The sequence below is a fragment of the Harpia harpyja genome, chromosome 10 (assembly GCF_026419915.1).
Source record: "Harpia harpyja isolate bHarHar1 chromosome 10, bHarHar1 primary haplotype, whole genome shotgun sequence".
Classification (NCBI taxonomy): domain Eukaryota; kingdom Metazoa; phylum Chordata; class Aves; order Accipitriformes; family Accipitridae; genus Harpia; species Harpia harpyja.
The window spans coordinates 41,523,107-41,550,259 of record NC_068949.1 but is presented as its reverse complement, the minus strand read 5'-3'; the positions used below and the strand labels follow the sequence as shown (position 1 = coordinate 41,550,259).

Sequence of the window (27,153 nt, the reverse complement as noted above, 5' to 3'; positions counted from 1 at the left end):
GACCGGTGCCTGTCTGCTGGGGAAGCATCCTCCTCCTTTGAGGTTAGGGAACCGTCTAAGCACCGACCGCCCCTGGCTCCTGTGCCCTTCATTTGAGTTGTTTAAATGAAGAGACTCCTGTGAATGCTATAAAACTGCAGTTTACTGAGAAATCAAGGACCAGTGGGCTGTGATAGGAAGCCAATTTAGTCCAGAAAATGCGAGAGCCGCGATAAGGAAGAACAAAGGACAAAAGGAAAAAAGGCAGAAATCATGGCTAACAATTATATGACTAACCCTCTCACTCCTCTGCAACGATTAAACATTAAACTCCCACAAGCTAAGTAAACAAAAAAAATACCCTCTGAATTCCCCTAAGGCTTTGTCTTTGTAGCAAGGTCTGGATTCGAGGGACGAGCACAGCCACATCCTCCGCTGAGCTCCCCTCTGCCCTGGAGGTGCTGTCTGTAACAGGACTGTCTCTGCCCTGGCTGTCCTCAGCTTGGGGTGCCGAGCACGCCGTGCCTATAGCTCCCATACCATCCCTATAGATGCAGCAGGGTGTCAGAGGCTCTGTCCCTCTGCAGAGCAAGGGGCTCCACCTTATCTGCATGGGTTCTAGCCCAAAGAGGCAAAATGGTACCTCTTTTTTTTCCTACAAAGGAGTATCTTGGGTTTACCTCTTCTTAGCTGTTATAACCCCACTAGCTTGTCCTCCTTTGGCTTCATTTTATTCATCGGGCGGATCCCAGGCACATGCAGATTGCCTGTAGCCTGAAATTTGGCTTTTGCTACTTATCGCGTCCTCTGTTTGCCTGCCCAACTTTAATTATTCTGACTAACTTCAAAAAGCTGAAAGAGATTTAAAATCGTCCCGGATTACAAAGCAAGGAACCGAATTTACTTTTACAGAGCAGCCTTGCCAAAACAAAGACCGCAAAAGTGGTTCTCTCATAGGTGGACTCAACCACCACTTTTATCAAAGAAAGGAACGGAGCAGCCGGCTTCCCACGCGGCTCCCGTCCCAGCTCCGGCTCCCGTCCTCGCAGAAACCCAGCTTCCCTCGGGAATGCAGCGCGAGCACGCACAGGCATGCCGGAGCGAGCAGCACGCAAACGAATCTTCCTTTCCAGGGTCCCACAATGAGCTTGCTTAACGAAAAGCTCAGCTTTCCACCTCCGCTTTGGTCTGCCGCCTGTGTTTGTGTTGCAGGCTGTAAATGGGGTCAGCAGAAGTTGCTGAGATTGTGATTCAGTTTTTTCCTGTGGACAGCAGTGAGTCACTGCAAGGAGGGTAGGGGATGGATTACTGGCAAGGAAGGCTCTGAGGTGGTGTTATCCCAGAGACGTGTCTGGGGGCAGCTGGAGAAAAGGGGATTGAAAGTCCCCAGTTGCTGACAACGAAAACTTTCCCACTGCAGCATCTCCCCTGCTGTCTGAGCAGCGGTGCAGCAGTCAGGTACCCAGGAAGGTCTGGGGCCAGGGTGAGACTCTGCGAAAGAGCTACGATATAATTCCAAGTCACCACTTTTAGGCATGTAGAGTAGGTAAACCGAGATGCCTTGGCTGCACACTTGTTCACAAATACACCGACTTTGTTAAATCGCCACAATAAATCCACACGCACAAAGGGTCAGACGCGCAAAAAGGATTTCTGTTTGCAAAATCTGAAAATATCCCACCCCTGAAGCTCATCTCTGAACACCATCACTTGGAAGGGAACAAGGCATCCAAAATCAAAATTAGAAGTATGTTATCAATCATTAATGTTTATTTCTTCAATGCTGTGGCCAAACCCACGTGGCGCTTAGAGTTTATGCCTGGCTGATATAAATGGGGCTGTAGCGTAATGGGACTATTCCTCAGCAGAACTAAAGGTAAGGCTAGGCAATTGCAACTGGTCGAGTTATTGTGTCTAATAAGTTGATTCAGCCACATGAAGGGCTAGCTAAAATAATGTATTTTTTAATGTTTGCAATAGGCTATGGGCCTGTTTGCAGCTAGGGAATATGATTCAGTGAAAGAGAAGTGGCATATTAAGCTCAACTCCTTGAACAAATGTGTGTGCAAATAACAGTGGTGGATTAAGGACTTAGTTTTAACAAGTAAAAATGTAGAGCTCTAAGGGAGTTAGAGAGCTGAACAGAGGAAAAGTAAATGTAAAGGTAAAATAGGAGAGGAAAGGAAGAGAACAGGGAGAAGTAAAAAAAAAAAAAAAAAAAAAGAAATAAATTATGGAGCAGACATAAAACCAGAGGAGATTACCAGGAAGAAAACAAAACCAAACGGAGACTAGGTTGTCTCCTTTCAGATAGTGATGGTGAAATGAAAAAACCTCATTGGAACCTAAAGTGGTCACTTCAGTTCAGCTCCCCCGGAGAGCCTCATAAAACCAGCACGACGTACCCAAAGATACGGAAAACGGTGAGTACCACTGCTGTGTAATCTGTTTTCTTTCATTTGATGGAGGTCATGACTTTGACATTTTCCACCAGACTGGCCCAATTTGGGTGTCGGGCTGTTTGTTTGTTTACAAATAGAGAAATGTCTCTGACATCTGTCTGCATTCTCCTAGCAGCTACCTCATGTTTTTTGCAACTTCCCAGCCTTGCCCACGGACCTTTCTTGGAAGGTTAGTTTAGTTTGTGTTCGTTAGAACACCCTTTAGCTGAACTCACTTAACACCAAAATGACAAAATTGCAATGGATGAAAACTGTCTTAGCCTTTACGTAATGTTTCGCTAATTTTAACAGACAGGTTGAGTTGTAGGAACCGGTAGGGATGCTGAAGAGCCATAAAGAGATTACATAGTCAGATATTTCTGGAAACATCTAGATTTCTAGAAATACACATGAAATCATAACGAGATCAGAGTGCAGCTGTGCAGAGAAGAGGCAACTCTTTTTTCACCTCCATCGTCAGGCCAAAATTAGTCCAACGCCAGTTGGAGAAGTGATGCGGTCGCTTGGCTTTACAGCAGCTAAAGCAGAAATCTGTGAAATGGCCACAAGCTGGGGCTGGGGCTGGGTATTAATGAGTCCCTTGAGCCCTTGGAACAGCTCCTGGCTCATCCCTGTGTGCATCCTGCAGCAGGTTCAACCTGCAGCTCACCTCCTGGGGCATCCCTTGGGGTTACCTGGTGCCACTGCAGGAAACAGAATTAATTTGGGAAATACACAGAAACCTCAAGGTCAAAGCCTCGAGCGGAAATTTTGCGAAGAAACAAGCTGTTCTCTGCGCGGCCAAGTAACAACCTTACGGATTTTGTGTCTGACCCTTATCCCCAGGCTGCGAGGCTCCCAGCTCCTTCCCATGTCCTCCTGGCTGTCCCCTGGGGTGGGCTGGGGCTGCGGGCAGCTGCCAGCGGGCAGGACCACAGCCAAGCACCATGTGTCCTCTCCGCCAGCATCCCGACAGACATCTCTCCTCCCTGCCCCCTGCCAATTTTTATCGTATGGGCAGGGATGTCATTATCTTTGAGATTCGTTAGGCTCTCACAAATTTGATTTTAATTAGCCAGCAGGTTCCGAATTATGACAAAACGTGTTTTAGCCTTAATTCTGCTTTAAAATTGGCTTCTGTGTAAGAACACATGAAAAATGATGTGTGTGAGCTTGGGAGCTTACTACCTACACAATTTATCTACTAACGGCTAACCCTAAATGTTTTACATTTCCTACAATATGTCAATGTTATAATTGTACAGCTAATTGAACAGGGGTTTTATTGAACTGTCTCTGGGAACAGTTTACACTTAAATACTCAGCCAACTGTTAACTGCTAAAGCTTTTACAGAAATGATTGCCTTAAATTTACTTTCAAAATTGTGATTTAGTACAAGCACACTGCCATTCTTTTAGCAAGCAAAAAATAAACTTTATGCTGTAGAAATGTACACATGGTCTTTGGCACACTGTTTTCCTGACCTCAGAATTACCATGAAACATGCATTTTAAATACTGAGAATCTTGAGGGTAAATGTATTTACAGGAATGAAAGCCTGACCAGAATGATAAATGAATCAGGCTTAATCAGAAATAAACAGTGACCTATTCATAGCTGTTTCAAAAAGGCAAGAATTTTGCAGATGTTGTTAGGTCAAGTTATATAAAAAGACAGTTTATAATGAGCAGAATGTGTGTGCTAAAGTCAAGGGAAGTCTTCGCAGACACATGTTTTTCCCATAGCTACGTGACTTTATTCCCCAGTGGCGCGGCTTCATTTTGATACATGCTCCTTTTCATCTCTGACCATTGCACCATCCCCTTGGTGGTGGGACTGCTGGAGAGCACAGTGAGAACTTGGCGAGACATGGGAAACTGAAGTTTAGGCTTAAATCCCTTAAGACATCCCAATCCATATTCATGGGAGGGATGCCCAGTGCCGAGCAAAACTAGCCCTGGGAACATGCGCAATGGCCGGCACGGGGGCGATTGCTGCACCGCTCAGATTTTAGGCAAGGTCAGACATTATTCTGACATATGCATCAGTGCCCCATGGTGCCCGCTCCCCGTGTACGGGAAACGCTTGCTCAGAAGGCAGCTCCGGCTCCCACGGGCAAGGTTTCGCCTGTCTGGAAATGCAATTTTGTGAGACCTGTGTCTGGAGTCCAGTGGGAGTAAAGAACTCATCTAGAGCTGGAGCCCATTTTTCTCCCATCTCAAGCGATGGGAGAGTCAGGCAAAGGGCTGCAGTTCAACCAGCAGCAGAGCTGGGGTAGAGCCAAGATGAGCTTTGAAAGTGTTCAGGAGTTGACAGTGATTTTCATTTGAAAACCCTGATTATAGAGCATCTGCACTGAAGCCCAGAACACCAGAACCTGTTCATTGGCTTGGAGCCCAACACATGCTCCATTAAACCACATTTCATTTCTTCTAAATAAATAATCGGCATCCTTTATGGCACCATAATATATCTCAGGTAGTATCTCTGCTGTTATTAAAGTAGAAGAAGAGGGGAAAGAGATTGATAGCTGATGTTTCATGCACTGAAAGGCAGAATTAATCATAACCTGGGTACAAGATGGCAGTGCTGCATCAGTTCTGGCCTGAGCCTGCCTCTCTGTATATCACCGTGTTGCACAATATTTCAGCTGTAACACAGAAATTTTGGGATAGAGTCATCCTGGAATGAACAATTTATACCCAAGATGTGGATCTAATGGCATTAAACAAGATCCCTTGCTCTGAAACGGACTGTATTTTGTCCCCTCTGGAGGCAGCAGGGTTGCATGGGTGGCTGCAGAAGTCAGACCTGCAGGGACCAGAGGCTGCCAAGAGTCGTGCACTAAAATTCAAAGTGTAGAAGTGGGGTAGGAGGAAGGGACATAGGCTGGAGGGTCAGAGAGGGCACAGAGTAGCATGTGAAATCACAAGGACTTACAAAAACAGTTGCACAAGTGATCTAGATTAGGCTCATTCACAGGTTTTGTAAAGTTAGAGCCCACTTGGAAAATATTATTCAATCAAAAAAAATTAGAAAACATGTGTGGAACTGTGGGAAAGCTGAGACATGAACACCCCCAAACTTTCTTTTCCTATAATCTAGAGCCAGGTTTTGTCATCCAAGCCCATGCCTTAATACAGAGGAAATTGCCAATTTTCAGCAAGAACCTATGGGTAGTGGAAACAGGCTGTTGATCGAATTTACCCTTCAAATGAGCATGACACAAGGAGAGGCTGCAGTTGCTTATTTTCACTCTGTGACAAACATTATTAGTAGGCTAAACTGATTGCTCCTGCTTCACCAACCCCATCAGGTGCTAAAATCAGTTCTTCAAGTGAGGAAACACTAGGACTGACTGACTCAAGGAGGTGGAAGAAGAGAAGCACGTGTTGCATGGCTTGGAACAGATGGTAGTCATGCTTCAGCACCTACACCCAAACCCAAACCAGGATCCATTCTGGAGGAACTGATCTGATTTATTAGTAATTTAAAATTCTAAGATGACTTCTGGCCAAGTATTTGGTTTGGCAAAATAGCTGCAATCTCATTGCTTTGAACTTTTAGCAAAAAGACAGTTTCTTTTTAAATGAGGAAGGGGTAGGTCTAGGCACTTTTTTTTCCTGCCGTGAAGCAGACAGGGTGTAATCTATACCTGAAATCTGAGTTTTGCAGACAAGGTGAAAAGAAACACATTTGGCTTCTAAGTGACTATTCAAAAGTCCTGACATAGATGCACGCAGAGGAACCACAGACGGTGTCTCTTAAACAACTTTTTGCAAAAGCTACGCAAGCAATTCACAGGTCTTCACAGGAACTTGGTATTTTGCTGGGGAGCATAATCCTTTCTAATACTGTTAATTTTAATAAGCCCTTTCTTGTCTGGTGGTTAGACCACAGGTCTACAAGTCATAACACAGGCGTACCGTTCCTGCTCTTCGTTAGCCTTGTGTCTCACCTCGAGCAAGACACTTACATCGTTACATTTCTCTGAACCTTCTGCTCTAAAACTATAAAATATTTGCCCATCTCTATTGCTCAACTGAAATAACATTTGCAGAGCACTTTGGGTTGTCAGAGGAGAGACATTATTTATTAGCATAATTTCTGATTTCGGTTACACCCACGCAACTTGCTTGTTCATGTGGAACAGCGTCATTTCTCTGACTTCCTTTCTGTGCAAAGGCTTGGTGTTATCTGCATTAGGAAGTATGGTTAAGGAAAGAAGTATGCTTCTTTTTAAGTTTTTTTAGCTATATCTACTTAGCATGTGCTTTTCCTTTCACAGAAGTCATCTTACTTTTTTCTAAGCTGAAAACCTTGCTTCTGTGAGTTACATTCCTGAGATAACCAATTAGCATTTTCCGTGAGGGCTTGAGTCCACATGCCGCCAACATTTTCTTTGAAGTGCTAAGCATCTCCTTTTGACACCAATGTCAGTAAAAATTAAGGGAACTCAAATACTCCAGAATTGAACCTTGGGTGGAACGATTCTTGTGGAGGCTGTACATGCTTGAGCATCCCTTGTAGAAAGCACTGGTGTTGATGTGCAAAGTATTTTATTTACAGAATCTGTACTTATCAACCCTCTAGCTAACTGTGACCCTTGAAACACCCTGCAGCTTCTAGAAAGAGCCGAGATAGTTAATGGTCATATGTAGACGTGACGATCAATGGGCAAAGGCTGAAGAAGTCTAGCATAAAACCATGTCAGCGGTCTGTTGAATCAGCTCTTTAAACAAACTGCTGGATGTCGATGCAGGGGTTTGAAGTCTTACGTGCTGACAGGCCCTTGTATTTGCCTACTAATGGCAAAGGCATTATATTTGTCATCAACTGAACAGCAATAATTGGAGACAGCATTTTTGTCATGAACTCAATAGGTGTTGCAACAAGCCTGATGTTTCTCTGGTACTCCGTGTCTGCCACCACATTTTAAAATTCATGGACTATGCCTATTTTTTTTAATTTATTTTTTATATGTCATATCAGAGTCCAAGCTCTTTTACTTGCACTAAGCATTTACTTGCCACAAATGCCACATCAGTGTTTAGACATAGTAAGAATAACTGCAGTAGAGTTCATCCTTTTCCAAATGCCTTTTGCAAGAGGATTGTGCCACTCCAGATTTTGGTTGAGCTGATCAGCACTCATCTGTGTATCTTACTCTCTGAAGAGGTAATGAATAAAAATGAGGAAAAAATCTGTAATGTGTATGGGAAAACCGACTGCTAAATATCGTTTGTGTCAACTCGTAATTGCAATTTACAGTAGGAGACTGTAGCCCCTGGTTACGTGTGGCTTTTTTCAGGTATAAACAGAAATAAAGTTCTCCAGGGTGTTTTCAGCAGGAGTGAAAATACTGAGTCCTATGCCAAGGTTTGCACAATGCATTTGATTTCCCTACCATTTTTGCTGTTAGTTCAAATTAAGGGGATGCTGTAGAGTTTTGACCCAGAATCATGGGGTTCTGTAAAATTGCTACATGCAGCTTAAAGAGGAATGTGTTTCTGTGAAAAGTAAAGAGATTCCCTGGTAGGGACGGCCATCCCTGCCAGCAACACTGGAAAACATGTTGGAGAGGACCAGGCAAACACTTTCTCTGACATCCCGAATGAGAGATGCACATTCCAAACTTGGACACCTTGCCGGTGTTTCCAGTGCTCGTACCATACCCAGACTTGGTCCTGCAAATGCAAATTATTAAATGTTTGGGTAAGAAGGAAGATCAATTTTGGTTCAAAACGTATCATCTCCTCCGCGCTGCTTTGGTGTTGAGTTCTGACGGCACCTTTCGAACCACTTCTTTGCCAGCCCAGCCCTGAAAGCCCAACGTTTGCCTCAGTGAGGGCTGAGACTGAGCCTGGTAAGTACCAGCAGCTCTGGAAACCCCCGAGCAGCAGCAGGCTGCCAGCACAACCTGTGTGCTGCAAAAAAAAACCCCTATTCACTACCATCACCAATATTATTAATCGGCCCACGGTTTGCTCAGACAGGAAATTGTTACTGACCACTTTAATTTTACTAAACAAATGAAACCACCCCATTACTCATTCAAATCTAATAAACCACAGAACACAGAGGAGGAAGTGAGCACTTTAAAATGGCTTGGAGAAAAGTTCTCACTTTGTTTTGCCATTTAATTAAAGCCAGGCTCTTTACAGGAAAGGGAATAATTAAATGGCAACAACATGTGTACTATGATAATCTTCTCCATCGGCATCTCAACATGCAACTTGCTACTGAAGGCGGAGGGACTTTTCGCGCTGCTCTTTCTTTACATTCACAGAGCATTACCTGCTCCTCAGAAAGAAAACAATTAGAAAATACACTGAGTGCCAGGACAGATCTCTTCTGTCGTGCCCTGTTGGGTGATACGGGGCTTCGTTACAAAGGGGCCGATGAAATACATTTCCTGACACTTACTGTCTGCAGACGTTCAGAAAGCAAATTCCTGAAGACGGGCCCTGCAGAACACCTGACAACCAGCTGTTTTATCAATACCTTGGCATTTCCTGATCATCAAGTGTCTAAAATATCAACAAAATATCATTGCAGTTTTAATATTTGCAGTTCTAGCACTAGTTAAATACATGATATGATTTGTATGCATATGTAAATATTGTCTTTGCAGTCAGAAGGCAGACAAAGCATGAACATACTTGCACCACAGAGAGCGATTGCTGTAATTGTTTGCCTTTCTTCTCAACATCAAATTACTACTTTAAATGAAGGTAATTTCACAAACAGGCAGAAACACCATTTTTGCTATGGGAATTCTTACTCCAGTGTAAAAGCTGTATGATGAAGCGTCATGTTTAACTGCTTCTACCTGAAAGAAGAATTCATAACTGTGAATTATTCCTTTGTGGTGATTTGGCTCCTAAAGACGATTAAGGAAAAAACCCACTAGTACCAGATAATCTCAATAATAAGGTCAACTATCACAAAGAAACTAACATGCAACATGATTTTGTAGCACTGCAAAGGCTGTGAAGGCTTTGTCAAGTACGTACTAGTTTGTTCCTGTACAACACGTGCTCTTTGGGACTGTTGGCGTTTGGCTCCTTCACGCTCAGGGGGACGGACAGTGTTTGCTGGAAGGTCCTTGCCATCTTGGAGCTAGACCGAAGCAGCTCTCACCTGGTTTGCTGTAGACACTTGATCTACTGCAGCCTTAACCCAACGCATACAGGAGGAAAGTCAACAGGAAGATGTATTAATTGTATTGTGTATTAAAGAAGCCTGCATGCTTAGTAAAATGCCCTTTCAGTCACCACCAGAATGAACTGGTGTCTGATAAGAGAAATCATTTTTATTACCATGCATCAGTCGCATGCTGGGACTGTGTTATCTGCATGGTGCTGGTGTGGAGCCGGCCCCTCTTCCCTTCCCCTTCACAGATGAGCTGCAAAATGCAATCTGCTCTGCTTCCCATTCTTCAAAATACTCTCCCTACCACTTCAGTTAGTCTTACTTAATTTGTTTTGCTATTTGCAAGGAGTTACAGATTTGACATCCTAGAAAACAGCTGTCATTTTTACAGGAAAAAAGTATGTGATTCATAATTTTCCAGAAATATGCACATTACACATGTAGCATATTGGCACCTTCTGAAAAACACACTAAATCTTGAAACTTGTACCGTATTGTTTCCGTTTCTTTGCTTTACATACCTGTTCAAACAACATACCAAATCTCACAGCCTGCAAGGAAAAATCTTTGTGGTCTCTTGAGCCATCACCATTCTCCAGCTGAAAGGGAAGTGGTTGCACCTTATGAAGAAAATGATTCAGAATGGTGTCATTTTGTAATGGCACTTTTCCTGTGGCACAGAGGACTATGGAAGATCCAAGGAGATGGAGTATCGGGAGCTGTAGGACAGACCTTTTTGCTAAGCCAGAACATGCAAAAGAAATTCATAATGTAATTCTGATCAGTGTTTAATTTCAGTAATCACTTTCTGTTTGTTTTTTGGGTTTTTTTCTTTCCTTTTTTAAAAAAGCAGCATCCTCAGCTTGCCTCATCAGGAGCCATGGGTTGAAATGCTGTGATAAAACCAGACTGTCATGACAAGAGTCCTGATGGAGGTCGGCAAGAAATGCAACGGAAAGGTGTCATGGCCAAGATGACCCTCAGCTCCATCTTCCTTCTTTTCATTTTGAGAGGTGAACTTGCACATGTTGTACAGAGTGGAAGAAACTCATGGATACTTGAAAAAATATTAATAATTAAATACAGTGAGCATTTCATAAGATGCTGGTGAACACAGTCTCAGAAGGAATAGCTGGATGTTTTGAATAATGCACTCTTCAGAAACCTCTGGAAAGTCAAAAAATTATTTATGAAGTGCATGTAAGGATAACAGTAGTCTATCCACTAAGCTAAAAATGTCTGTCTTTCTGTCCTCTACCTTTTAGCATCATTTACAGGGTACCTTATAACCCAAGGTGTACCACCAAAGCTATTTTATACATGCGACAGGGAAGTAAAAGCTTTGCAGTTCAGAGGTTGTTTCCGACACCCTTCTTCTGGCCCAAATCCGACCAGGACTTCAAGGCACTTTATAAGAATGCAATACAAAAAGCAGTAATCTGAGTTTCAAGGAATAACCTCCAACATTTTCTGTTTCTGTGCTGCAAAGGAGTCTTCCATCTCAGCGCACGGCGATGCTCGGCTAGGACCCAGCCACCGAGGCATGGGGAAGAAGTCCATCTCCTGCAAGCCCTCCAGCTGCAAGAGTGCTTCAACAGCCGCCTGTCCAGCTCGATGCCACCCTGACGCCCCGTGTTCCTATGCAGGGCGTTATTAAGAGAGTGGTATTTCCTGCTCTGAAACTGTACATTCCTATCGCTTCCTCTGAAAGAATAACTTTGGCATAAGTAAATAGCAGCCCTCAAAGGGAGATTCCACTGCAGCGCCGTTGAAGCTGGCTTGCCACAGCTCTGGAAGTCCCCGAGCGCTCAGTGCCACCGAAGCATCTCACCAGTTTTTTCCCTACAGATCCCCACGCAGCCGTGCTTCCAGCGAAGGGGGACGTGGGGAACCCTGGCCAGGGCTAGTCTCCTCCTGTGCCCACTTTTTTGGCACCCCTGGGCTGCAGGAGCCTTTAGGAGTACAAGTTCCCTGCGAGGGCTCCCCAGCAGCACAGGTAGCAGGCTTACCAACAAAAAACCCCCTCATTATACAAGTGCTGAGGGTCCTTTTCCTCTCCCATCACCTCCACAGCAGTTATAAGCAGTGATGGTATAGCCTTGTTAAACAAAAAAAGCCCCCCCACGCCCCCAACTTTCAGAGCATTTTTAGAATCCTTTCCAGTGTACCTCATCCTTCATGTTTGCTTAAACAACTGTTTAAACAGTTTGTGTTTGCTTAAGCAACTAGATTTATATCCTTCATCAGTAAATAAACGTGTAACTGTATGCTTTCCTACAGTTGCTTCTACCCTGATTATTGCAAAATAAAACAAGTAGGAAAAAATTACATGTATACAAAGAAAACTGGTGTCTTTAATGAAAAAGATCAGAAATTATAGATCTGGTTTGATGTATGCAAACAGACACACAGCGAGTCATGGCTGCTTAGCTCCAGGATTTAGGTTTAGAAGCGTCTCTCTAAGCAAAATGATGTCCAAGCAAAAATGTTAGGGTAGGTGATAAAATATGAATCCAGAAAGTCTGTGAGTTAGGTTTTACTGCGCTTTGGCTGGAGTTGCTGGATTGAGGAGCTCTGTCTCCTCTGGCTTAGACATTACATAGCAGAGCTCATAATTTTTCATCTGTTCTGGAATGTAATTTTGCAATAAATACCAATTCTAACCACTAGGTGCAAAGGAATTTTTTAAAATAAACTTTTATATTATCCACCTGTGCTCAGCGTAGGTAAGAGTTTGGAAGGAAGGTGCCCCCTGCCCAGGAGGGAGGTACCGATAGGAGCTGGGCTGCACACAGACCTGGTACCGGCACTTCAAATCTTTCCATCTGAAAATAGGAGCTGGTAAGGTTTAAATCACAAACACACGATAAAACGTACTTGAAATGAGTCCATGTAAACGAAGGGATTGAAAAACAGCTATGTATCTCTGTCCTATTTCCCTTTCCAGGAAGGAACATCTCTTGGGTAATCTAAAAACAAAACAAAGTAGCAGAAAACTTTACTTAACCTCAAGCTAATTTCCTATCTGGACTAAATTTAGCTGTTGAGATTTTGTTTGGTGTATGTGCCTCCCAACGTACTGACTTTCAGAGGGATGTTTGCCATTTGCCTAGAGCAACCACTCTAGCACCCTGGTTAAAACTGGCTGATTTAATTTCACATCTTAGCATTAATTTTTAACAAGAAATATCACTTTATGTTTGGAGACGGCGGTGCTGGAGTGGCAGAGGAGTGTGGCAGAGCTGATCGCTGAATTTTGCTCACTGGAAAAGCCCAACCACCCACATAGTGAACAGCTGCTGGGAACTGACTTCCAGTGACCTCTGCCTCTCAAAGACCAGGCGAGAGAGAGCAAGAGGATAAAAACATTATCATAAAAGCTTCTCCATGCTTATTTTGAAACAGACAGTCATTAATTCAAGGAAGATCAAGTCAGGGACCAGCCCAAAACACTTAGATTATTTTTCCATGAGTCAAGAGTTATACTCAAAACAAAAAATTAGCTTACAAATACCAAGGCCACGCTGGTGCACTAAGCATTTCCCAGCACAGGTCACTGCTGCCAGCCTCCTGCTACAGAAAAAAAAAATGATCTGACAAATGGTTTGGAAAGTTTTTAAAACTTTATTCATTCCATCTGTCTCTGTCTTTCTAAAACCTTTAATTTTAAGGCCAGAAATTATTTCTACTGCTGTCAGCTCAAGGTGTATACATTCTGGAAGGAGCATAAAAGAGTGACAAGTACCTTTAGAAACTCTCTAAAATTGAGAGCGAGTAGTTCTTCTCAATGTAAGGATTTGGGGAAGCTGGAGACCACAACAAAGTGCTGCTTCTCATACCTAACTGAGAATCGCATCGTCTTCATGATGCGAGTCTTTCCAGGGTAAGAAGATACCAGGTTACCAAACTATCACTGAAACGATGACTGAGTAGTGTCTGCTGCTCACCTCAGTCCAGTGATAACTGGAGGAAGAAGAGGAAGGGAAGAAAAGAAACGATTTTTAAGCAAGTCAATTATGAAAAAAAAATCACAACCACTTGTCCAAGTAGAAAATAACGCCTTTATTAAAGTACTGCTTGAAGTTAATGTTAGAACAAACACTGCCTTTGATCCCATGCAAATAAAGTGATTGAGAGGGAATGACAAATGCCTGGACGGACTGGCTAGAAAAGGTGATTTCAGGTTCCTGCATCGCGTCCCCCCGCAAGACCCACTGGGCCCCCCCGCCACAGCCCCCTGCCCGGGCTCAGCCCTGCCGCACCCGGGGGTTGCTGCGGCTTGTTACAAAACCAGAATTTGAATGCTTGAAATGAAATTAAAAGCTTTCTGTGCTTATAAATCCAGTGGCACCGGCTGCAGCCGTCTCTTTCTGTTGTGCTAAAAGGAGCAGCACCTGGCACGGGCACACGCACCGGGATACTGGGCATCCCGCTCTTGCCAGATCAGTCTTTTTTTCTTGTTTTTTTTCTTGTCTGTGGGCAGAAAAAAAAAAAGCAAACTAAAATTAAATTGCATAAACCACCCCTGTTAAATTGGACCTTTATTTGCTTCATGAACTGAAAGGTATATTTAAGATTTTGCTATTTACACTAATGAATTGTAGCAGCCTGGGATGTAAATGAAAAGAAAGCTGTACTACATGTAATGCCAGCAATTTAGCCTTCTGTAATCATTAACGCTCTTTCCTAAGTCCATAGTTGATTTACTTTGATTTCTTTGTTGGTGCGAGAATGTAGGGCCCTGTCTGATTTACAGACCCATATAGGCTGTGTTAGATGAATGAGACTGTGCCAGATGCAGGCCAGGACTGAAGATGATTTAAGATTTTTTCCACTCTTACAGCAGCAGCTTCTCTTTCTATCTCTGGCATTAACAAATAAACACATTTACAGGCAGGGCAAGAAGAAGCAGCTGGTTACTAGTAGGATACAAAGTGGTAAATAATTAAAACAATTAGCTCTAGGAACGAAAAAAGTAAAAAAATTGGTTTACTGTAATAATTATGTTTTTCATCTGGTGACACCCAAATCTGGCAGAGATCTGTGAAAGCTGATTCAGGACTGGTTTTCAGAGTTAAGTGCAGGTGGTGTCAACGACTTCAAAAAAAAGCTATGAATAATACATAACTAAACTTTTGTTGAGTAATTATTAATAGGCAACACGCAATTCAAGCTACAGAAGGCTCTCAGCTGGCAGAACGTGGTAGAGATCACAGTAACGCTGAAATTGTCAATCCACGGGGCTTAGATAGCACTAGGCAGAAAAGGAAATGTATTTTCCGTGCTATTTCCCCAAATAGTTGTGAGTGGAGCAAATCAACATCCGCAGAAGGCAAGAGAAAAAAGTCTCTGCCTCTGATGCAACTTCCCATATGTTTTCAATCAGAATTTTCCATATGCTGCCTTTTGCTGATGCACTTAAAAGCCATGTAAATGCTCTGATTGCAAAGAAAAAAAAGAATTATATACTTATGGGTTGGCTGAACACTGCCACTGCCACAGCTTCTGAAGGACATAAAAGCGAAAGATTAATCATTTGCTGCTCCAAGTAGCTGTGCATTCGTGGGTCCTGGAAACACAGGTACTATTTTGCAAAGGGATCATCAGAAATGAGAAACGAGCTGTAACTCCATCATATCTCCTCCCCCACATTGTGAAAGGTCACGGTTGGCTGGGCCCCATTGTAGCTCAGCTCAGAAAGTGGTAAAGGAACTCAGAAGTTGTTTTTCCCACCAAAAAAAAAAGAAAGAAAGAAAGAAAAAAGAACAATTGTATGCCACTTCCATTTTCTGCAGAGGAAATGGTGATTTGTCTCAGCCATGCTATTGCCTGGGAATTCAGCAGCTTTTGGTAATAAAGGAGTTAAACAGCAAGTTCATCTTAACTCTGGAAGAAAACATGTTGTTTGAACTGCTTCTTTCCAGGGTAAATAAGCATTAATGCTTCATAGCACCTTTCCTCTTTGAGGTGCATGTTGTCTGTGGCTTGACTGGCTTTTATTGAATCCCACCTCAGGTCTCACACAAACAATGTGCCACACCTGAAAGATGCAGCCACACTGGAAGAGCTCGGCCTAAGAAAAACAAGTAAGAAATGCGCTGAAATGCTCTGAAATTCAGTCTCCTGAGCAGACGTGAATTCCAGGGTGCAAATTAATTACGTTATGTGGGCTCGCTCATCCAGTGAGTCGTGGTGGAAACCCAGACGAGTATCTAGCAAATGGATTTTTCACTATGACCTTTTAAAATATTGCAACAGCAAGGGTGTCACTGGAAAAGCCCCAGATCCTCTTTCTCTTTTGTTCTGAACCAGCCCCTCCAAGCCATACTGCTGAATTTCACTCCGGGTCTCGTGTCCAAACACAAATCTGTTCTGTCTCCTCACCATGAAATTCTATGTAACAGCTGTGCTCTTGATGAGCCTTTCCCATATTTACTCTTTTCGACCCAGAACGTGCGCTCTCGTACCTCTGACAGTGGGTAACGGTACACGTGTGAAAGACGACCCAGTCCCTCCGGGTAGCATCACCTCTCCTCGTGTGGTTATCACAACTAGACATAAGGGAAGTCATACACAAAGGCACATTAAAATATGAAAATGAGTTAAGAATACCCCAAAGGGAACTTGTTCAGCTTTAGATCAGCCTCACGTAAATCAGCCCAATGAACGGCAGTTCTGTGATACTACTTTTTCTTTTTCCTACGTGACAGCTGCCTGTTTCCCTGCAGAGGATGGACCTGTTCCAGGCACGAATCAGGCTTGTTTAGGAAAAGAGGCTGGGTTGCCTCTAACACCTGGTCCCTTAATCAATTCCCCACACAGTCACCAGTTATTCATGGTTTAATTTCTGGAGAACTCTGATTCAGAGCTCCAGAGCTGTCAATAACTCATTGTAACTGGGGTCAGCTAAAGTTGCGTGTCAAATAAATGAAATACTACATACATCTAAATTCTCTGAAAGAACCCCAAGCTGGAGGCAGCAGCTGAGCAGAGAAGGTGGACACTTCGGATGTTCATTTCCCTCTGCCCTTGTTCCCCCGGGGGGGGGAATTCAGAGGAGTTGAATCTTCACGCCTCAAATTGGTATGAAAGTACATTATTAATAAACATCCGCAGTGTTCACTGGGCAAGACCGAGATGAGAACCATCATAAACCTGATGGTGACATTAAGTATCATGATTTCAAGAAAGTGTTTAAACAGCATATTGCAAGATGCAGCAGGCAACAAGAAGACAGAACATGCAGACACCTCATTTTTGGAATGCTTTTCCACTCTGAAACAGGGATGTGGTGACAAAAATGGTTCTTTAATTATTTATTAAAAGGCTTATGCAAAAGGGCCCTGAATTGAGATTGCACAGGAAGTTTTAATCATGTCATTTCACTGGTTTTGCGGACCTGACTTGGCCAGTCCAGTAGCATTCTTCCCTGTAATGTGCATCCTGTCCTTACAGAGCATTTGCTTGTAGCCAACTGTTGGCTTTACAAAGAAAACTGTGTGAAAAGTCTGTATTTTTCATGGCATTAACAATGAACAAAACCCCAGCTCGCAGTAGCAATATATATTCTGTTCTACACATTGTTTGTATTCTGAGAAGGAAGAGGAACGGGGCCGGGCTCCTTCAGACCTGAGACAGAAATGCCATTGAGATCTCGTTTCCCCCGCAGGAGCTTGCGAGAGCCTCAGTCTCTGCAGTCCTGTGTTGGGTTTGAGTAGTGTCATGGTTTGTAAGATCTGCTACATCTTCTCCAAATGACTCATTCGAGATGAAAAAGACTAAAAATGGGCCTGCTTTGAATTAGCGAAAGAGCCCTAACACCTTGAGTGGATTGAGCTGAGGACAGTCCCTTAGAACGGGGAGCAGAGATCCCCTCACCTCGACTCCCGATGAAGAGTGGGAGGGAAACCCCAGGACAGCTCTTGCAGCTAGAACAGCCTCAACGGGTCCGGTAATTAAGAGATCATCCCTGACGTGTCCACTGATGGTCAACAGGGCTCTGGTCTCCTCACCACAAGCAGCACAGCATATGCCCAGTTGGACGTCAAATCCTTCTGAAGTAATTGTTTAAAGCAGTCGCAGCCAAGCAGAAATAGGAAAATGTTAGATGCTGTTTGTGTGCTGGTTGTACACACTGACATTCGGACTCCCAAAATGGTGGGATGGCTTAAAATGTTGTTGTTGTTTGTAAATTATAGTTTAGGGGCTCTGCTTGTTTAACTCTGGCTTACTGCGATGCGAGATATTTTAGGGTGGTACATGCTAATTTAGCTGCTTCCAGGGTGTGGGGCTTCTAAACCCATTCTTCCTCCCAACTAAAAATCATGGGACTTGTGAAAACATTGCAGCTTGGCAACACTGTGCATATATTGGGTGGCTTTTGTGGGAGAAGAGGTCACTGATAGCTTCCACTTTCCTCTGTCTGCTTGCGTGGAGCATAGAAAGGCAATCTCATTTCCACACAATCGTATCTCTACATGGTTGCAAGAATATTAGTTAAATCAGAAATGCTAGCTGCACTGTAAAAACCCATCTTCAAATCCAGAAGCTATCCTGGGAGAACAAAACGGATAATGTTCACTTCAACCAAGAGAAACCATTCTGAACAATATTTTAGTTTATATATTTTTTTAAATATATTGTGGCCTTTTCTGGGAAATTAATTTCCTCCTCCCCTCTTCCTCCTCCTCCCCTCCCACCTGAAGTGATGGCCACCATAAAAGAGACTTCTTGATCCCAGATGTGTTCCATTTCCTGCAGTAAAAATTAAAATCATTGCCTTTTTCATGAGTATCTGCCAAGGATAGAGACGCAGTACTTAAGAACTTTCTGCAACTGCTTTAGTTCGAAATGAATAAATCAGTAGGATTTGATGAGCTAGCCAGCATTTTCTAATTTGTTTCTACTGGCAAAAGTGCCGCAGTGAGTTTTACATCCAAACAAATTTGGTGGCAGCATCTGCTTTATAATGACCTAAATGTCTAAATCTAATTTTAGAAAGTGACTTGCAAAGGGTTCAAGCAAGGCTTTCAGAGCTTGGTCCGGATTTTATTTTCACTCCTTGAAGTGAAGAGCTGATTCACGGCATTCATGTAGTCGCGGTTGATTTACAGACCCATGGTGGGGTCCTAAGCCGAGCAGAGCTGTGACCCATACACAACCTCCACGTGTCCAGAGAAGGACATCAGTGCTCTCTGTGATGAAGATGAAGGAGGGTCAACCCTTCCAAGCCACAAATGGTTTGACATACTGAGATGCAAGCCTGTAGGGAAGAGAAGATACGTTTCAATACCCCAACTGGCAGCGTTGAATTAAAATGGGCAAACCTTGGTGTTTAGCAAACCCTCAGCAGTCGTATGATTCAAGAAATCCTGTCTCTGGGCGGTCTGTGATTGCCTTTGATCCCAGGAGTGACCTTTCCAGGTACATTGCAAATATCCCTACTACAGGCAGCAGTGGTTAGGTTCCACCTTCTTGGCTTCCAGGAAAATTTTGGTGGCTTGGACTGGGCTGGGCTGCCTTCGGGGTCTGCCCGTTGGGCTGGAGCTCAGGCAAATAGCAATGCTGGAATTGTCTGGCAACTGGAAACGGTTATAATCCACCTGGAGTTAATACTAAAATACCCTTTAAAATCCTGCTAATGAGAAGGCCTCTGTGTGTTCCTCCAATTCTTAACCTTTTTGCTGGGGCCCTTCTAACCGTCCCCGATGGAATTGGCTTCTGGCGCTCTGCCTCTGGCTATTACATCGCATTTCGGTCTCCAGGTTTTGGTCTGATTTGCTCTTTTAACATCTGGAATTCTGTTTTATTCCAAATTTGGGGTTCTGAGCTTAGATGAGCTTTAGTGCCCAGGACCGATCTGTTTATATATATCTGTATGATTTTTTACATCCAGGCTATACAGGTGTTTAAAAAGTGCCTTATTATGTTGTATCATACACACAGAAAAGAATATAAATGTGTAAGCAATACCATGTTTCTGAGCCATATGAGAAAATATACTTTTGAACGGTATTTTAAATAACTAAGATACCATTCTGGAATAAAATTAATCACATTAATATTCCTCATAAAATGTAAAATCAATGTCAAATATTATAAGGGGTTATTACTGTATATGATGTAAAGAAACCATTAAAGAGCATGTTTAGTGTCTTGAGTCACATGTAGCTTTGGCCTTGTGTTTTAGGGATTTTATTGTATGATTTTCTTTTCTTTTAAAGCTAGTGGTAAAAACACATCTCAGGTCAAAATAGTAAATAATGAATCACCCACAAATTCAGCTCATTTCCTATCTCTCACTGAAAAAAATGTTGATTCCAGGCATGGGAGCAGAACTTTGAGCCAAACAGTAATTTCTTTATGGTGTGCATGACTCATAGGAAAGAATGCCTCATGGGGATAGCAGGAGAAAAAACTAAATAAAAAAAAAAACCCTAAGTAAATTCACTTTAAAGAAACAGGCAATCAAGTAAAGAGCAAAAGGTCAGAAGAGGCCCTCAGCCGTCTTTGCGTTGTTCCTGTGGTCTTCACCGTGTCCTCCGGCTCCTCTGCCCTGAAATGCCGGAGCTTTTCCCGAGGAGCTCCCCAGGCAGCGGCATCGGAGGGTATCGGAGGGGGCAGCACCCCAGAGAGGAAAGGTGTGTGGCTCCGTGGGACGGCTCGAGGGTCAGCCTGAGCCCATCAGCTGGTTAAAGAAGCCAAAATCAGAATTATGGATTAATTTCACACCGTCTTACAAGACACTGGGAATAGACGTTTTCTTTCCAATGCACGCCCATAGGTTGCCCCGGCGTGAAATCCCACGAGCTGACGCTGCAAGTTATGCGGCAGTGATCTGTGGTGGGATGTACGGCGCAGAGCCATCAGAAACCCTCTGTTCTTTTGGGTTTTTCATGTCCAATACCTTTTTAGTAACTTTACTTAAGTGTCTTTTTTGCATTACTCTTTCCTTATTCACAAATGTGAATAAAAGCAGTTTATCCTCCTCCATAAGTTGCTTTGGGATCTCTCGATGGGCCTTTAATTATTACAAATATTACTTGCCTTCTCTGGGAAGTGTCTCCTCCCTCAGGCAGATTCATTCAGCGGGATAAATCGATATTCATCACGCATATTTCATGAACGCTGATTGTGAAACAAAACAGAATTTCAACTCAGCTTTCAGCAGTTATATCTCATCTGATTTCCATTTCTTTTTTTTTTCCAGAGTGCTAATGGATGATTAATTTCAACAAGCATTGCTATGTATATTTACATAATTATTTATGAGTAATTAAAACATCTTGCCTCCTGTTCCAGAGTCAGTATCACGTGGCCAGGAATACAAAATGAGGCAATGATGCAACTTTAAAATGTAGGGTAGCTTATTCCTGTAGGGTAACTACGTGCTGCTTTAATGTCACATATTTAAAGCCGTGCTCAGGACCAATTAATTTCAGTCTGTGAAGACTAAGAAAATTATTTGTATTATCTCAGTACAGATCATTACTGTCTCCCACGCATTTTAGGAGCTTTCAGAAAAATGCGATTCAGGTTCCAGCAAGATATAATTTGGGGCCTGAGGGTAATTTCCTGTTCAGCACCTTTCCTTCACAGGGATGCTACAGCAAATGGACTATATATTTATATACTATGATTGCTATAAGAAATAAAATGGATTGCTTTGGTTCTCCCTGAACACTTAAAAGATGACATAAAAATGCGCACTTTGGAATGCTTATTTAAGCATTAATTCTTGATGATGGAGGAAAATGCATTACAAAATTAAAATTTGTATTTCAAAAAAAGCTTGAATTGGAATGGAATTAATTTCTTTCCACTCAAATTCACTTCCTTACCTGCTAAAATACAGTAGAACTGTTTCACGAGCTGGAATTATCTGGACAGTTGCATTTATCCCTAGGAAGATCCACCAGAGAGTTGTTTTCCATAGGTAAAATTCATGGTGTGTAAATAACCTGCAGGAAGAAAAGATTTGTTAATAACAGATTGGTGTTAATTATTTATTCCCTATTACCATGCCAGGGAGAGATCAGCCCTAAGCCACCGTTTCCAACCATGCTACATTTGGAAGCGCTAGGAGGGCACTCATAGATTGCACTTCTACAGATATTTGGGAAATCATAAGACTGTATATCCAGAGTGACTTTTGCTCTGGAAGATGTAATACAGATCAAAGGACTGATCTCTCACCGCATGCCTGCTGGTGAGGGTTCCAGGGTAAGGGCTAAACCACCTAAAATTCACTCGCTGTTGGACACAAAGCTCTCCAGCCCCGAGTAACATCTCGCAGACCCCGGGTGAGAGCCAAGCGCTCTCCTGGTTTTGGGTTGTCTTGTTTTTACTTTGCTTCAGGGGTGAAAATGCCTGCTAGAAGACACTGAAAAAGCAAGGATAACAAACCTTTCATTTCAGAAAGCACAGCAGCAGTGTCACTCGTACCACCCCCTTGGTGCCCATGGCAGCACTGGCAACTCATCGACCACTCTCCTGCATTAGAGCTTATAGAGGCGTAAAATACTTGAGTCTTGAGTCCAGAAGCTTATTCCATCAAATGTCCTTATCAAAATGATAAATACAATGGATTTCTACCGTGCCTTCGTAACTACTAGAGACACACTGGCCTTCCTCACTTATTGTGTTTTCCTTCAACATAAGAAATAATTTCTATTTTATAGAGTGGCCACCTGATTAATAGGGAGAAAAAAAGTGGCAGATGATTTACGTGTTAGGGCGTGAGGATTTCAGATCAGCCAGGGAGCACCAACAGCCTGGAGGAAGAGTGCAGGCTACAGGTGATGCATTTTGGCATCACGGGGATACAGGGAACTGCAGAAAAGAGGTTCTGAAACAAGCTCAGGCTGCGGAAGATGGAATGCTAGGAGCCCTGTAGTCCATATCCAGCTCTAACTCGAGAGGCAGAGACGGTGGAACTCATCTGAGCCTGAGCGAGCAGATTTTCTGGGCGAGCAGATTTTCTGGGCGAGCAGTTTGAAGCCAGAAGACAGAAAATATCCCTGGCTGACCATAAAGAAACCAAGCCTTGCCAGAGAAAACATACGTGTCAAGGAGACCGCCTGAAAGGTGAGTGCGTGTGTGGAGGAATCCAGTGGCCATGGGTGTTTGTGATGACAGCTGGTGTAAAGGAAAAATTACTGATTTTCCAGTGGAAAAAGCGACGTCAGGATGAGTTACATCAGAAGTCAGAAAAGCACGCTTTGTAGTGGAGGAGCCTAACAGGAACAGCCATGTATTTCTGGTTTTGCTTAACACTTGACACTAAAATCAGAAAATTTGGTTCGGGAGGGAAAAGACAATTACTATAACTGGTAACTAACACCTTAAAAGTCGGAAAGAAATGGTACCATCTGTAAAGGAAGGATCAGGTGGTGCACAGCAAGTTACAGATAACAACACAGATGTTGGGGCCTTCCGAATTAAACACCTGTACTGTATTTGCCTGCGATCACAGTAACCCACGCTTGATGCCTCCGGTGAGCGCAGGACTGCAGGAGACCCACACCCCTAATTACAGCGAAGAAAGGCAGCGGCTGGTAAATGACAAATGTGAATGAGTAAAGGAGCTAACTTTGCTTTAGCATCAGTCTTCACTCGGGTATCTCCGAGAGATCAGTGAGGATGCTGTATTACATTTTTAGATAAAGTTTTACAGCCTACTCTTTCATTTCAAGTTAATTAACATTAATGAGAATATTACATGGATTAGGGGGTGGCTCCCGTTTTCCAGAGCGTTGGCTGTGTTTATCTATCAAGACTATTCTCATTTTACTGACTTTCAGATCCTCTTTAGATATTAAAACCAGGAACCTGGAGGGAAAAAGCCCTTCAGCACATTTATCCTAAGTCAGTGTTTGTGATGAGTAGGTTATGGCACTCTCTAATCATTGCTAACTTTCATTAAATTTGAGTTTCTTATTAGAACAGAATTAACCAGATGGGATTTTGTTAGAGAGAAACTACACTTAATATTAAAAAAATTGCACTGCAGCTGAAGGTGGAAGAACTTAGACTGTCAATATTTTGAACCTTCTCTCAAAACTACAGACTGTTTCATTTTAAAAGGGCAGCAACAACAAATCTTCCAGAAAATTTGCTTTCATGTTTTCATGCCCATCGTCATTTCTTTGCTGTTTGTTTGTTTTAAAATGCTCCACTCCACTGGTGGCCATGGTATGCTATGTTACAACACAACGTTTCCAGACATGGAAGAATGTTTATAAATCTGTGGGGAAAGATTTAGCTATCTTTTAAAAATAAGCTATTTATGTATCTGGGTGTAAAAGACTGATGTTCAGTTCAGAGCCTCGTCCCATCAGCCTTCCGTCTGCTCTGGGTCACTGTGGTCATGTTTACTGGGTAGAGCTGGAACTATTTTTTTTATGGTTGCCCTTGTAGCTGGAAGACGTGACCATGAACTTCAGAGCCTTCGTAACAAGTAAATTCTTAACGATGCCAATATCACGTAAAAGAGTTACAGGAGTTTGAAATAGATCTGGATAAAATAGCTAAACAGAAAGAGGTTTTTAATTTTTTTTTAGGTAAGATATTACAATCAGTGCAGTGTAAGAGTTCTTACTTTGAGCACAATCATCTCACCTGTCTTACATACCGATGGGTTTTTTTGGCCGTTCAACAGTGTATTTGCCTGATTCTACTTTATTGCACTGGCATAAAGACAAAGTCAGTCATTCTGTGTAAGCAAAAAACTAGAGCATAATTGGTCCAGACACCAGCCTGGTGTCTCTGCAGAAAGCAGAAATTCTGAAAAGGAGCGGCACAAAGCTCACAAGGCAGTACTCACCCCACGGGGAAGGGCTGGTGTACGTTCGCAGCACTGCTCCAGCGCTCCCCGGCTGCATCCCGGGAGAAATGCCATCCTTTCTGTCCCAGGGGCAGGGAGCTGGAGTGGGAATGAATGTCTAGCAGATCTAGTATTTGGACACAGGGAGATCTGGCAAGGGACATGTAACAAAAACAAACCTGCAGGCACCTGGTTTGGGAAAGAGGTCGTCTTCTGATTTAATTTTTGCAAGAGTGCTTGCAAGGTCGCCCAAATTGGTCGATTTGTGACATAGCTTATTATTATCATCCTCCTAAAAAAACCACGGGCACCTACAAATGTATTTTAGGATTTTTGTGTAGAAATGCAACTCGAGTGGGGAATTAGCTCCCGAATTCAGCCCGGGTCCTTGACATTTGTACAGCGCCGAGCACATCCAGGCTTGGCTGGGCCTGGCTCGTTTCATGCTCGCGATGGCTACGGTCATCGCGAGGGTGAGATGCGTGCCCAGCAGATGATGGCTTTTGCAGGACGCAGTGGAAACGGCCAGAAGCACTACTTTTGAGGACAGTAAAATACCATCACACCTAAAGAAGGGGGGGACCTGCGAGCCAGTCCGACCCGAGGGATGGAGCACGCAAGGCACTAAGGCTGGGGGCAGGATCCCTAGTGGGCTCTGGCAGGCGAGCTGAGCAACGAACATCACTTCCAGCCGCTTTTTGAGGTCGATTTCGTGGTTGAATGCGGCGGGGGGAGCTGAGGGAGATGATTTGTACAGCCCGGGTACCATCTGGTGGCGGGTACGGGCAGAGCCCGGCCAAGCCGGGGCTGCGAACCCAACCCCGGGCGGTCAACAGAGGGTTAACCCGTAAGGGTTGGTTGTTTTTTTTAACGTCGAGCTAATTTCATCCCGTTGCTCGTTCTCATAAAATTCCGAGTCCACAGCAAAGGAAGTCGTTGACTGAAAAGACCTCACCCCCAGACAGACGTAAATTGATGGGCGAATTATTCAGCACCTTAAATTTGGGTGGATGCCACGTTTAACAGAGTTCAAGCCCCATTTTTGTCAAGTAACGTAATACGAAGACGTGTACGGCGCTGTTATATGCAAGTCAATGCATGTGAAAGGATTTCCCCAAGAGCTTCGAGGTGTTTAACAGCAGTTTGGAGGTCCCCGAGCCGGTCCTCAGTTTTGTCACCTTGAGACCTCCCGCCCCAAGGAGTTTTCTCAGACCTCAGCGGTGTCTCTCTCTCTCTTACCTGGCCAGCAGCGACAGATGTAGTTGAGCAAACTCCACACTTCATGATGGGCTGACACCTGCGATACAGAGGGAAAAAAGATTTCTAAAGCATATAAAAAGAAATGTTTCTATTTTGTAATCAGAAGTCAAGAGATGTGAGTTAAAAAGGTAATTTTAATAGTTGAATTGGAATGGGGTGAGGACTCTGGTTACTAACAGCTGTTTGCCAATAAAACACTCTCTGGCATTTTCTCTGAGGAAACCTCAAAAGATCTTTTCACATTAACCGTCTCCAGAATGGGTGTTAAGTTTCCTATTATTGTAAGCAAAGCATGGGAAGTTTGATACCCTGCGTGGGAGCCAGATGCCAGGCCCAGCACGGGCAGCAGCTGAGGAACAGTTGAGAAGTGACCAAGCACTGTTGCCAGTTGGAAGAAAGAAGGAATTCCTGAGAAAAAGGAGTTTTCAGAAGGAATCTGAAGATGAGTTGGGGTGACAGGAGCATGAATAAGTGATGGCTCCATTGTTTTAGCATATGGAAGAAAAAGAAAAGGGGGAAAAAATGTTTTAGTGATTCTGAAGAGACCAGAGTGACCAGAGGTGACAAAAGAGGAGCTGAGGAGAGGCAAGAGATGCAGCGCTCCAGAACAGGACGGCTGCTAATGTCCTCCATAATTCTAGGGAAAATGGAGAAAGAGGGAAGAGAGGGTGTTTGAGAAGGTCTGAGCTGGAAGTGAGGTGCTTGTCTGAAGGGTTTCCAAATCCTCAGATGAAAGGTGCTTTAACTGTTGTATAACCTTGTTTCTAAAAAATAATATTACATTCCCAGGATCAAATACATGACCCTTTGTACAAAAATCTGTCTGATGTTGATATCATCAGAATTTACTTCGTCAATTTTATTTTCATCAGTATGAAAAGGTAACACATACTCCAGTTCTTCAGCCTGTTGGGTGGTATCAGTGGGCATCTATGTTTGTACACATATTTTTTGCATTTATATACGTTCCTTTAGAAGGACTGACTTCTTTTTCCTTGACTTGAGCATGAAAGTTCCTCTATTACTCCTCCTGTTTGGAGAACATCAGGCAGCTGTGAAGTAATTTAATGAACTGAAAAGAAGTGATTGCTGATGATCCTAATCAGTCAGTTCTCTATTGCTGTTTGATATCTTGCTCCATCAAAGGAACAAATCATGAATGCGCAAATTAAGTGCGATTTAAGGACACTTAAATATTAACAGAATGGGACTGCAGATGAAATTGTAGTGGCTTTGATTCTTAACTTTCGAAATTCCTATCAATCATTGTCACTGCTGTCATTATTTTGGATGTGCAAAAATGAGGTTTCCAAGCCAGACAGCTGAATAAATCAAATAAGGCAAATACAGATATATGACAGAGAGACATTAATAATTGTCTGTAAAAGAAGCTTATCTGCTTCCTGCTTGCCAAGAGGTTTTTCTACTCTGATAATTCAAGAAAAATACTAAAAGTTTAAATGTTTATGTGTTAATTCTAGCTTAAATACCAA

The 27,153-nt window shown here is 43.1% G+C and overlaps 1 long non-coding RNA gene across 3 annotated transcripts; it reads right to left on the bottom strand.

Annotated features, from left to right (window-relative positions):
* Positions 1-13,614: 13,614 nt before the first annotated feature.
* On the bottom strand, positions 13,615-25,699 carry LOC128146860 (uncharacterized). Of its 3 annotated transcripts, XR_008236869.1 has the most exons (5): positions 25,640-25,699; positions 24,401-24,550; positions 21,417-22,137; positions 16,044-18,838; positions 13,615-14,049 (listed from the first exon to the last, which is right to left on the bottom strand). It is a non-coding gene; the product is annotated as an uncharacterized LOC128146860 (long non-coding RNA). The 3 variants fall into 3 exon arrangements; XR_008236870.1 differs by lacking the exon at positions 13,615-14,049 and having other exon boundaries at positions 24,401-24,499; XR_008236868.1 differs by lacking the exon at positions 13,615-14,049 and having other exon boundaries at positions 24,401-25,693.
* Positions 25,700-27,153: the final 1,454 nt, after the last annotated feature.